We start from the raw sequence: 10,290 nt of genomic DNA on the forward strand, positions 1-10,290 counted from the left end.
ATTGAATGGGCCAGCGGTGGTCAGGAGTCGGAGAAGAGGCAATCACTCTGAACGAGAACATTCAAATGAAGTGTTTTTGATTGTTGGTACTATCTCTGTTAGTCAGGAAAGGGCCAGAGCTCTGCCACTCAGTCATTGTGTGCCACGGCCATGCAATCATCATGTCAGCATGACTGACAACACATGCAACTCAAACCACAAGGGGATGTTTGAGTACAGACAAAAACAAATATGAAAAAAACACATTTCCAATCAGACTAAATGAGTGTCTTTTTTTTAAAAAAATCATATTTTATTGGCATTTTTGGGTTATCACATCATGCCACATATATTAACATAGATCTCCTTAACACAATTATAACAATAGTACCATTGTTGAAATGCAGCTGGCTCAGCTACCTTGTCTATGAATGGGGGGCCCAAATGCAACTCAATGGAGAAGGCCAGGTTGTAAGCCATCTATAGTAGTCCCCCTCCCTCCACACCGATCACAAGATCCCCAGCAACGGGTGGTGCAGGACCCCTCTAGAGATGCGCGCTCCGGGAACCCATAGCCACTCGTCTAACGTGACAGGGGTGAGGACGTTGTTGTCCATCGCTACCCACTGCTTTTCCGTCCCCGGGGTGAAATGATCTATCAATACCCTCAAATGGGAGGCCTCATAATATGTCTCCAAGTCCAGGTACCCCACCCCACCATCTTCCTTGGGCCTAGTTAGTACCTCATAAGAGATCCTATGTTTTTTGCCCGCCCAGAGAAATCTCAAGAGAACTTGTTTTATTTCTGTTAGGAATGTTTTGGGTACCTGCACGTGGAGCATTTGGAACAAGAATAGAAACTTGGGGTGAATCACCATTTTCACCAGGTTGAGACGCGCCATCCAGGAAAGTTCCGATCTCGCCCATCTTTCTATGTCCCTCTTAATTTCTAACCAGAGTGGGAGAAAGTTACCAGGGAAAAGGTTGTCAGGGTTGCGAGTCACTTGAACACCCATGTATCGAAATCTATCCCTCTGAAGTCGGAAGGGGAGCCCTCCCACATAGTCTACCTCTGCGTCTGATAGCTTACCAACTATGAACGCCACCGACTTCCCAAAATTCACCTTAAACCCGGAGAGTTCGCCATAGCACACCAGGCCCTGCAGGACCCGGGGACCGTCTGGGATGGTAGAGCAATGCGTCATCAGCAAACAAGCCGATCTTGCAATGCGAGTCTCCTATCCGTACCCCATTGATTGCCTAGTCTTTACGGACAGAAATCGCCCAAGGCTCCATAACAAGTGCATATATTAGGGGGGATAGAGGACATCCCTGCCTAGTGCCCCTCCACAAGGGAAATGTCTTTGATTCAGTCCCATTTGCAACCACCTTAGCTGAGGGAGTGGAATATAAAGCCGACATCCAGCCTAGCCATCTAGGTCCCATCCCCAGAGAAGAAAAAACCTCCCCCATGAAATCCCAGCTGACTCTGTCAAAGGCCTTCTCGGCATTGTGAGCCAGCAGGAGGGCCCCCTCTTTGCAGACCACCCTCGAGATAAGCACATGGAGGGCCTTTTGCATACTGTCAGAGCCTTGTCTGTTCAGGGCAAATCCTACCTGGTATGGGTGGATTAGGCGGGGGAGGCATCTCTCTAATCGAGTCGCCAGAATTCTAGCGAAGATCTTAGCATCTAGGTTCAGAAGAGAGATAGGCCTATATGAACCACAGTCTGCCAGGTCCTTGCCTGGTTTGGGTAGTACAGTTATTACGGCCTGTAGGAACATCAGTGGGATTGAGTCTCGGTTTCTAATTTGGTTAAACAGTTTGGCCAGTGGGTTCGTCAAAGTGGTTTGACACTGTTTGTAGAAGTCTGCTGAGTAACCATCTCCCCCAGGGGCTTTTGCCGCTTTTAACCTCTTAATGGCACACTCCACCTCTTCTTCTGATATTTCGCCCTCAAGGGCCAATTGCTCGGGCTCGGTAAATCGGGATAGAGGGTGATCGGCCAAGTAAACCTGAATCTCACCCCAATGTTTGGTATAAAGTTCCCTGTAGAAGTCGGCAAAGCGTTCCACTATTTCCTCCCTTTTCCTACACACATTGCCCCCATTGTCTCTAAGGAGACCCACCCTCCTCTCCGCTCTACATCCCCTTGCCCTGTGTGCCAAGAGAGTCCCCACTCTATCCCCCTGGACATAGTATCTTTGTCTCGTGTATCTCAATTTCTTAATCACTTCCCCTCTGAAGACCGTATGTAATGCCTGCCTTTTTACTTGCATTTCCTCCAGGAGGGCTTCCTGATTCTCCCCATCAAGGCTGAGTCTAGCTCTCAGGGCCCTCAACTCTGCTCGGATCTTGTTATCAATATGACCCCTTTCCCGCTTGCGCCTGAAACCCTTGGCTATCAGGAGACCCCGGAAAGTGGCTTTCGTGGCCTCCCACACCGTCACCATGTCAGTTTCCCCGTTGTCGTTCATTTCAAAATAGGCTATCATTTCCTTCCTTAGGAAATCCCTGAAGACCGTGTCCCTTAAGAGCATGTCGTTACAACACCAACGAGAGGATCTCGGGGAAACAGGCAGCGACCAATTTGCCACCAGTAACTCGTGGTCTGAACATGTTATTGCTTCCACCCTTGGGAGCTCGGCCACCCCTCCCCCTTCCTCAGAGATCAGTAACAGGTCAATTCTTGTGTATGTGTAGTGTGGGGTTGAGAAGAAGATGTTTCCCCCCCGGGCATGGCCACGCTCTGCGCCATACATCCACCCAGTAATGTTCCCTTAGGAGGGTCTGCAGGGATAAGTTGTCCTTGGTGCTTCCTTTTGTGCCCACACCCTTCGCTGACCACCAGTCCAGTTGGGGGTCCATTATGAGGTTGAAATCATCACCAAGTATCATGGTTCCCTCTGCCCATTCATCCATTATCCTGAAAATCTGGTCAGGAACCGTATCTGGCCTGAGTTGGATGCATATAGGTTGGGCAGTGTAATCGTTTCACCCTCACAGGTGCCTTTAACCCCCAAGAATCACCCCCCAAAACCTCCATTGGTTTCCATTTCCGGGAGGTGGAGTGCTTGGCTCAAGAGACGTCCTACCCCTTTCTTCTTAGTACTTCTGTGAGAGGCCCAAAAATTACTTCCAATTTCCTTCCCCTTTATCATCTATTACTTCCCGTTTGTAGTGGGTTTCTTGTAGGAAAAGGACCATTAGCCGTTGCTTGCGAAACATGTTGCTAGTCCTCTTGTTCTGAGAGTTTAAGCCCTTAACGTTATGTGTGCCTATCCTTCCTTCAACCATTGTCGTCCCTAATCTCATTCTCTTTGTGCGCCTCTGTGTGTTTCCGATGCAGAGCCCATTGTAAAGCAAAAGGCCATGGCTCGATCTGGCTTTTCCAATTCCCCTAAACCCCAACAAGTTTCTCCCCCTCCCCCAACCTCTTACCCTTTCCCGCCCCCATTCCCTCCCGAACATTTCCCCTGTCGAGGCGTCCATTTCCATCACCCAAACTTCGTTTGGCTCAATCAGCGACCCACCAGGAACTTGTTCCTTGCCCCAATTCAATCAGATAATGGGGGTCTCGCCCCCAGCCTCGTGACCAAACCACCCTAAGCCACCTGTTGCAATGTACTAGAGTGTGGATCTCCCCACCTCCTCCCCCTGAAATATGTGACCAACCAAACCACCGGGCCATCTGGGCCTTGGTGATCAATGAAATCAATAAACTGGTTTCTCAACTACAAAGGTAAAGACTTCATCAACATAACTCAATGGGCAATCGATTAACATTCTGGTGCTCAAGCCCATCCGCCCCCAGCATTTACAACATGTTTGCACGGGGCTGAAAATTCGAGAGCAACATGCCTAACTTTGTAGAGAACAAATGCAAAATCACTTTGAGTGTGCCTCAGAAGCAGAGGAAGGGTGTCTGGTTTTCTCCCCCTTCCATTTAAATGCCAAGTAAAAAGGATGACCCCAACGATACCCGACCCCTTTCTCCTGTAACCATCTGGTAAGATTGCCACATTTTTTTCCTCATCAGGAGGGTGAGGGCTGAGAGATCCTGAAAAATTGCCACTGTGGAGTCCCCATATTGTATGTTCTTGAGGTTTTTGGCCTTGTCCAGGATCCTTGCTTTGTCTCTGTAGTAGTGTAGCCGCGCCAGCACTGAGTGAGGGCCCTTCCCTCCGCCCCCGGCATGGTGACCTCTATCTAGTAAAATCTCTTCGCCTGCCTCGGGCCCATGACAATCTTTATTATGTTCTGCACCTTGCCTTCCAGGCCACCCAGGCTTTCACCCTCCGATTCTGCCAATCCGAAAATGCGCAGGTTGTTCCTTCGCTCCCTATTTTCCATATCATCGACCTTGAATCGCAATTCTTCCTCCCGATGCAGAACCTCCATGAACCTTGCCTCCCTCTGGGTTTCCAAGAGTGCTGTGGAGAGCTGATTATTCTCGACCCCTTCCATGCGATCTTCCAACGTGGTCACTTTTGTTGTGAGGTCTGCCAGTTTGGCCCCCATGTCCGTTGTATGTATGCATCGGATCTCCTTGATAATCATCTGAATGTTGTTCTGTAATCCTCCCAGATCCGGGGCAAGGGTGGGTGGGGGACGCCATCTCATCGTCGCTGGCCTGGAACTGGAATCTAGACAGAGCTTCCTTGCAGCTCATATGGTGCTTCCAGGGTCAGCAGGTGCAGTTTTGCTTCCGGGTCTGCCACTCATTCAAGAGTGTGGATCTTTTTGAGAAACAGGGTTGTCTCCCCAGTGTTTTGTTAGAGAACCTGGGTGATAGGGTGTTTTGTCCAGGCGGTCGAGTCCCGACAGGGGGGAACGGGCTCCCCCCTTTCACTTAGCAATGGGTCTCTGTGTGGGATCCCCAGTAGCCAGCAACTAGGGTGAGGCGTGTCTTTGTCAAGCCAGTAGAGGAGCAGGATAATGCAAACCCAGGAGGAATTTCACATATAGGTTTAGGCAGGTGTATTTGCATGCCCCATAGGATGACAGCTCCTCTCTGTCAGTGTCGTTAGGACCCTTTCTGGGTCTTGCGTGCAGAGCGATCTTGGGCTTCATGATGGCGGACACCAGAACAAGGGTAGCACCGATTAGGATCCGACCAATGTCACAATGGCACAGCTGGGTTGGGGGAGGATGAGGAATCACCCCAGGTAATCCGGTCAGCAGTCTCTTTGCTGTGGCCTGTCGGTAAAGGGCCTGTTTTTCAAGCCCCTATGGATCTTGCAGTTAAGGGGAGGGCGTGGGTTACTTCTCCCAAGTGATTCCCCGTGAAGCACCCGCTGCCTCCAGGTCTGTGAGGCGTGCCGACCATGTCATGTGTCTTGAGTCAGCTGGGGGGGGGCTCCTCACAGGTCAACGTCTTCCTTCCTCTGCCAGGCAGCCCAATTGTTGGCAGGGTCGGGGGGGCGGCAGGAGTTTTGAGGTCCTGCGCCCAAGCCCACCTGGGCCCCGCTCCCCCTGCCGTGTGTCTTTGGGTTTCCTCCCCCTGGCCTCTGTGGTCCTCTGTGGCATCTGGTCCTCCCCTGCGAGGTCCTAGGATGGGGGACCTCAGCATTGGCACCAAGCCAGGCCCGCGTGCGAAGCTAGCTCACTGGAGGCTATTTCTGCGTGCGCGCGAGGGCCCGTCTCAGTCGCCCGGCGGCCCCGCAGTACACCTTCAAAGTCGATCTCACCGTTGGCCGTGCAGGCAGCGCGGGTGTAGGGGAGGGGCACCCCAACCAACGCCACAGTTATCTCGGCTTAAGGGGCCTCCTCAGACACCGGGATTGCTCCCTCAGGGTGGCGGCAAGCTCTGCTGACGATCTCTGAGGCTGAAACGGGGGTTTTGATTCCCTTCTCCACATTAACTCTGCAAGGTCCTGGGGGCTACGAACCGAGCTGAAGACTCAGGCAGCCATCTTGCCCGCGCCCCCTTGTGGCCTGAAATGAGTGTCTTTTGAATGCAGATCAGGTTTTCTCAAACACCTGTTGCAAGCAGCAGCATCCCTTCCATCCATGGCATAGGGTGGTGGGAGCATGAGATGACTTAAGCTCAATGCTGTTCCTGGCGCTGTATCCGGAGCTGGTGCGGAAGAGAGCCATGTCGTGGTCTGCGTGGCTCATTGCTTGCACCATCTGGCTGAGTGTGGGCTAGGCAGCGGTTGAAGGTCGGCCTTTGTAGAAGTCATTGTCCTTACAAAAGTGCACCATGGGTGAGGGGAACACTGAATCCTAGAATGACCTGTTTGTGTGTACATAAATGTGCACGTGCAGGATTGCCAATATGAATGAATGCCAGAATAACAGGCTTAAAGTAGTGTGCACTCTGCCCACATGGAAGAGCTTCCCTGGACAGACCAGGTGGAGCATGTAGGGCCAAGGTATCCTGGTTGATGTGAAGTTTTCAGAAATGGTATCATTGAGCAGTCTTTCATTCAACTACTCAAAGCGTCTACCTGCTTCAAATTCTCATTCCCCTTTTACCTTTATCTTCCTGTCTCCACCCTCCATATTCTATCAAGCCTGGCCCCAAGTATTCAATTGAAACCAATTTCGCATAATGTGGGCCCAGGGGGTGTTCGGGACCTGGCTGTCCATGTTGCTCGTCTGCGCATAAGGCATTTATGGTGAAGCTCAGTTGGATTGTTGGAGGCAGCCCCACTGATGCTCGTTAGTGGGCACTGGGTTTCTGGTCGCAAGTCCGAGACAATCTGCGCTTGTCTATCCATTTTAAAATATCCCAGGCCGGGCCGGGGCCCTCACTTCTTTGGGGTGCTACTCGGTGGGAGGGCTCCACAAATGTAGGAGGCCCGACTACAGTTTAGGCGAATCAGGCAGGACTGGTTCTGAAGTAATTATCTGCTGTGGCAAAATCAGGACAGAGTTACCAAATGTGCAGTCTAATGTATAAAACATGAATGCTGCTCTGTGATGCTACTCAGCGAAAGAGATGTTTACGCCACTGCAAAGGTCCTACGCTCCTGTCAGTGCTGCTTTGTGTTAACGGCATGTGAATTTGATAATGTTCTGTGGTGAAAACACTCTGTGCTGCCCAGTGATAAAGGCATTTGATGCTACTCAGTGTGTCCGTGTTAAAAAAGCACGGTAAAGGCAGTTAATTGCAAAGGTTTAAATAGGGTGGGCCTGGGAGGGAGTGGTAACGATACAGTATTTAGGTGGCTCCAGTGTCACAATAAATATGTGTAGGAAGCTCTATGTTTCAAACCTGGGCTGCCCTGAGTCTATGTTATCGTACCTGCTGGCTCCTTCATGCAGTGAGACTGTATGTATGTGTGTCACACTTATCAGGTCATGATCGAGCCTCTCTGAAAGCTCTCTAAGACTGAAAATGAACTGTATCCACATCACGTATATCATTTTAATCCATGAGCAACAACTTCTTACTCTTCTAAATATATCTGAAATTTGACATGAACAAACTGCTAGACGCCAGGACAAAGATTCAACATTTTAGTTTACACAAATGGAAATTTCCCTTAAACTGTAGTAAATATTGCTGCATGAATGTGTATTTTGTGCATGGCCATTGACATGAAGTGTCCAATGCACAGTGCTTCTTGTAGGAGCTGATTTCCTAAATTCCATTGTACAATTATACAACACAGACAGTCAATTTTACTTCTGCATTAGGTATAAAGTGTGGCAAGCACAAGTGTGCACTACAATGTGTCATAATGTGGTCCTTTCGCTCTCAGTCCAAACTGTTGGCTTTGGAGCCTAGTGTTTGACCTTGCTTCCAAACTTTGCAGCATACGTCTGTTGCGTTCTGTAAGCCCTATGATTGTATTTCAGAATGTACTATATATCCAGAATATGGGGATTAAGGCAATCAGCAAAATTAATTTAATTTTAAAAAACTATTTCCCAGAATGCCTTGCACAGTGCTTCCTCCTTACCTTTGCAGGTCAAGGGTGGGTGAAATAAAAAGAACATTTGTTCTGGCAGACGGTTGTATTTGCTGATACCTGAGGCGTATGATCATTATTCTCTCTTAAAAGCTCTATTTTGTTAATTCCAACGTTAGTCACCGTCTCTGGCATCTGAACGCTGGCCTTTACTCCAAACAGCCTGCTTTAATATATATTGGGTGTATGGTTGAATGTACAGATCCTACCTTTTATTTTGCCTGTGCACTTGCACAGCTGAACCCCAATACACAAAATGATATGAAACTATGTTTTCTACATGCTTCCCTGTCTATTGGGAGTTTTGTTACAGGCCCCTCATTAAGGGACCTCTCAGAGGCTCTGTATGGTTCAGATTCAGTGGCTGCATTGAGGACCCTTTCTGAAGTTGCATCAAGGCCTGTTTTCTTAGGTCATTTGTGTGCCTGGGAGAGAGTCTGAGGGACATAATGTTTATTGTACCATGTTTACTTTGAATTCGTGTTTTCTGGTGGAGGGCATATTTGCTCAGGGTTTTGAACCGAAAACAGGAAGTTGTGGAAAGTGAGAGCTTCTCACTTCACTAAAGTTTAAATACGGCAGGTTATTGACAGGTTATTGCTAGTGCCAGTTCTGCAGCACGCTGCGTCATACTGTTATGAGCATCACGTGATGATCTGAGGACCAGTTTTCCTAATTTTCCAGTCAGCAATCGCACCTCGGTAGTTTAGGTGCATTACCCTGATTTAACGAGAGATGGTTCTTACACTGTAGAATTGGGTAGAATTGGGGTGGTGGCAACCGTATGTGGCATTGCTTTAGATTGGGCATTGTCTGAGCGGCATGTGGTGTGTGGTGGCACTACAGTTGCAGTGAATTGTGGCATTTTATTTTTACAAGGGGAGCAGGAGACATCCCTGCAACCCGTCCCCATACTTAATGTCACCATTGGCTTTTCCCAGCGACATTATGTTTGGGGACATTATGTATGGGGACATTATTACCTGATACTGGATTTATCACACTCTCATGCTGTCTTGACTAAGGTCTTGGTGATGCAGCTACCCTTTGGTATCAGCTGTGATTCAAGTATTCTGCAGAGTCCATCATTGCACTTGACTCGAGTGCACCCTAGCCTGTTGACCCATGCACAATAATGTATCTTTAACTGCTATTTTCCAATATAACAATGGGATAGGAATTACAGAGAGTAAGTAAGGAAAGAAATAAGGAGAAATGGTAGAAGAGACAAAAACAAGAAGGGTAGAAGGATGAGGGAAAAGTTAAGAGGAAAGATTGTAGGGAGACAGGCAGGAAACAATGTTAGAGAGGAAGGATAGGAGGAGAGGAAAGATTCCCAGGATGAAAGGGGAGGGAATGGAAGGGGAAACAAGAAAAAAAGAAGGAACAAAAGAAAAAAGAAAGGATAAATAACAAGGAAGGAAGGCAGGGAGGGATAAGGGAGTGATGGATGATGGGAGGGTAGACTGAAGGAAATGCTTGCTCCTCCTAGCTTACTGCAGTAATATAGACCAGCAGGTTGAGCGCTCGCTGGTGATACTGCGATCTATGCATGATCTGCAGGTAGCAGGTTCAAATCCTGGCAAGGCCAACTCAGCCTTTCATTAATCAGAGGTTGATAAGTGAGAAGCAACTACTTTGGTTGGGAATGATTGCATGTAAATATGTGCTATGTACAGTGCTTTGGCAAACGCGCTATTAAAATAACAAATCATTATCAAATGTCGGGGCCATGTTATCGCTCGTTTTCTCAAGTGTTTACACAAAACATTACATGCAACAAACACCATTAACCCTCCATAAGTAGCATTTCTGTAAAGTTGTGAATTGACATGATTCATGGAAGAGGGTTTGAGGGCCACTTTTTTAGGTGAGGGCCATTTTTCTGAGGTGTCAGGGCCCATTTCTTGTCCCAGTCCGACTCAAATTATTGAAAAATAATGCAATCTAGGGTGCTTATTTCGATTGAGCTTGCGCCCATTCATTGCAGAGAAATCGTTGCAAATCTGCTGGTTGTCTAAATCGTTTTAGACATGCTGCTTATGCACATATTTAATGGACAGGCATATAGAAAATGACCCTGAGAGAAAACAGTATTTCAATGTCCATTGTAAAGTTCAAATGATTCCTTTTTTTAAACTGGACACTTGTCTAGACAATGTTGGGGCAGGGCTGTGAGGAGCGCCTTTCATGAATATACATATTTATTTATTGGGTATTTATAGTGTGTTTTTGCTGTTTAAGATTTAACACAAAAATGAATTTGGTTCACTATTTTGATGTTACTTGCAAGCAAGGTTTTTCTTAATAATGACTGCGAAAAAATAGTTGACATAATGTTTTAACAGTCTGAGTCTTACCTTACAAGGCCGTCACTTTCCTGAAAAG

The sequence above is a fragment of the Ambystoma mexicanum genome, chromosome 7q (genome assembly GCF_040938575.1).
Source record: "Ambystoma mexicanum isolate Mex_15411 chromosome 7q, UKY_AmexF1_1, whole genome shotgun sequence".
Lineage (NCBI taxonomy): Eukaryota > Metazoa > Chordata > Amphibia > Caudata > Ambystomatidae > Ambystoma > Ambystoma mexicanum.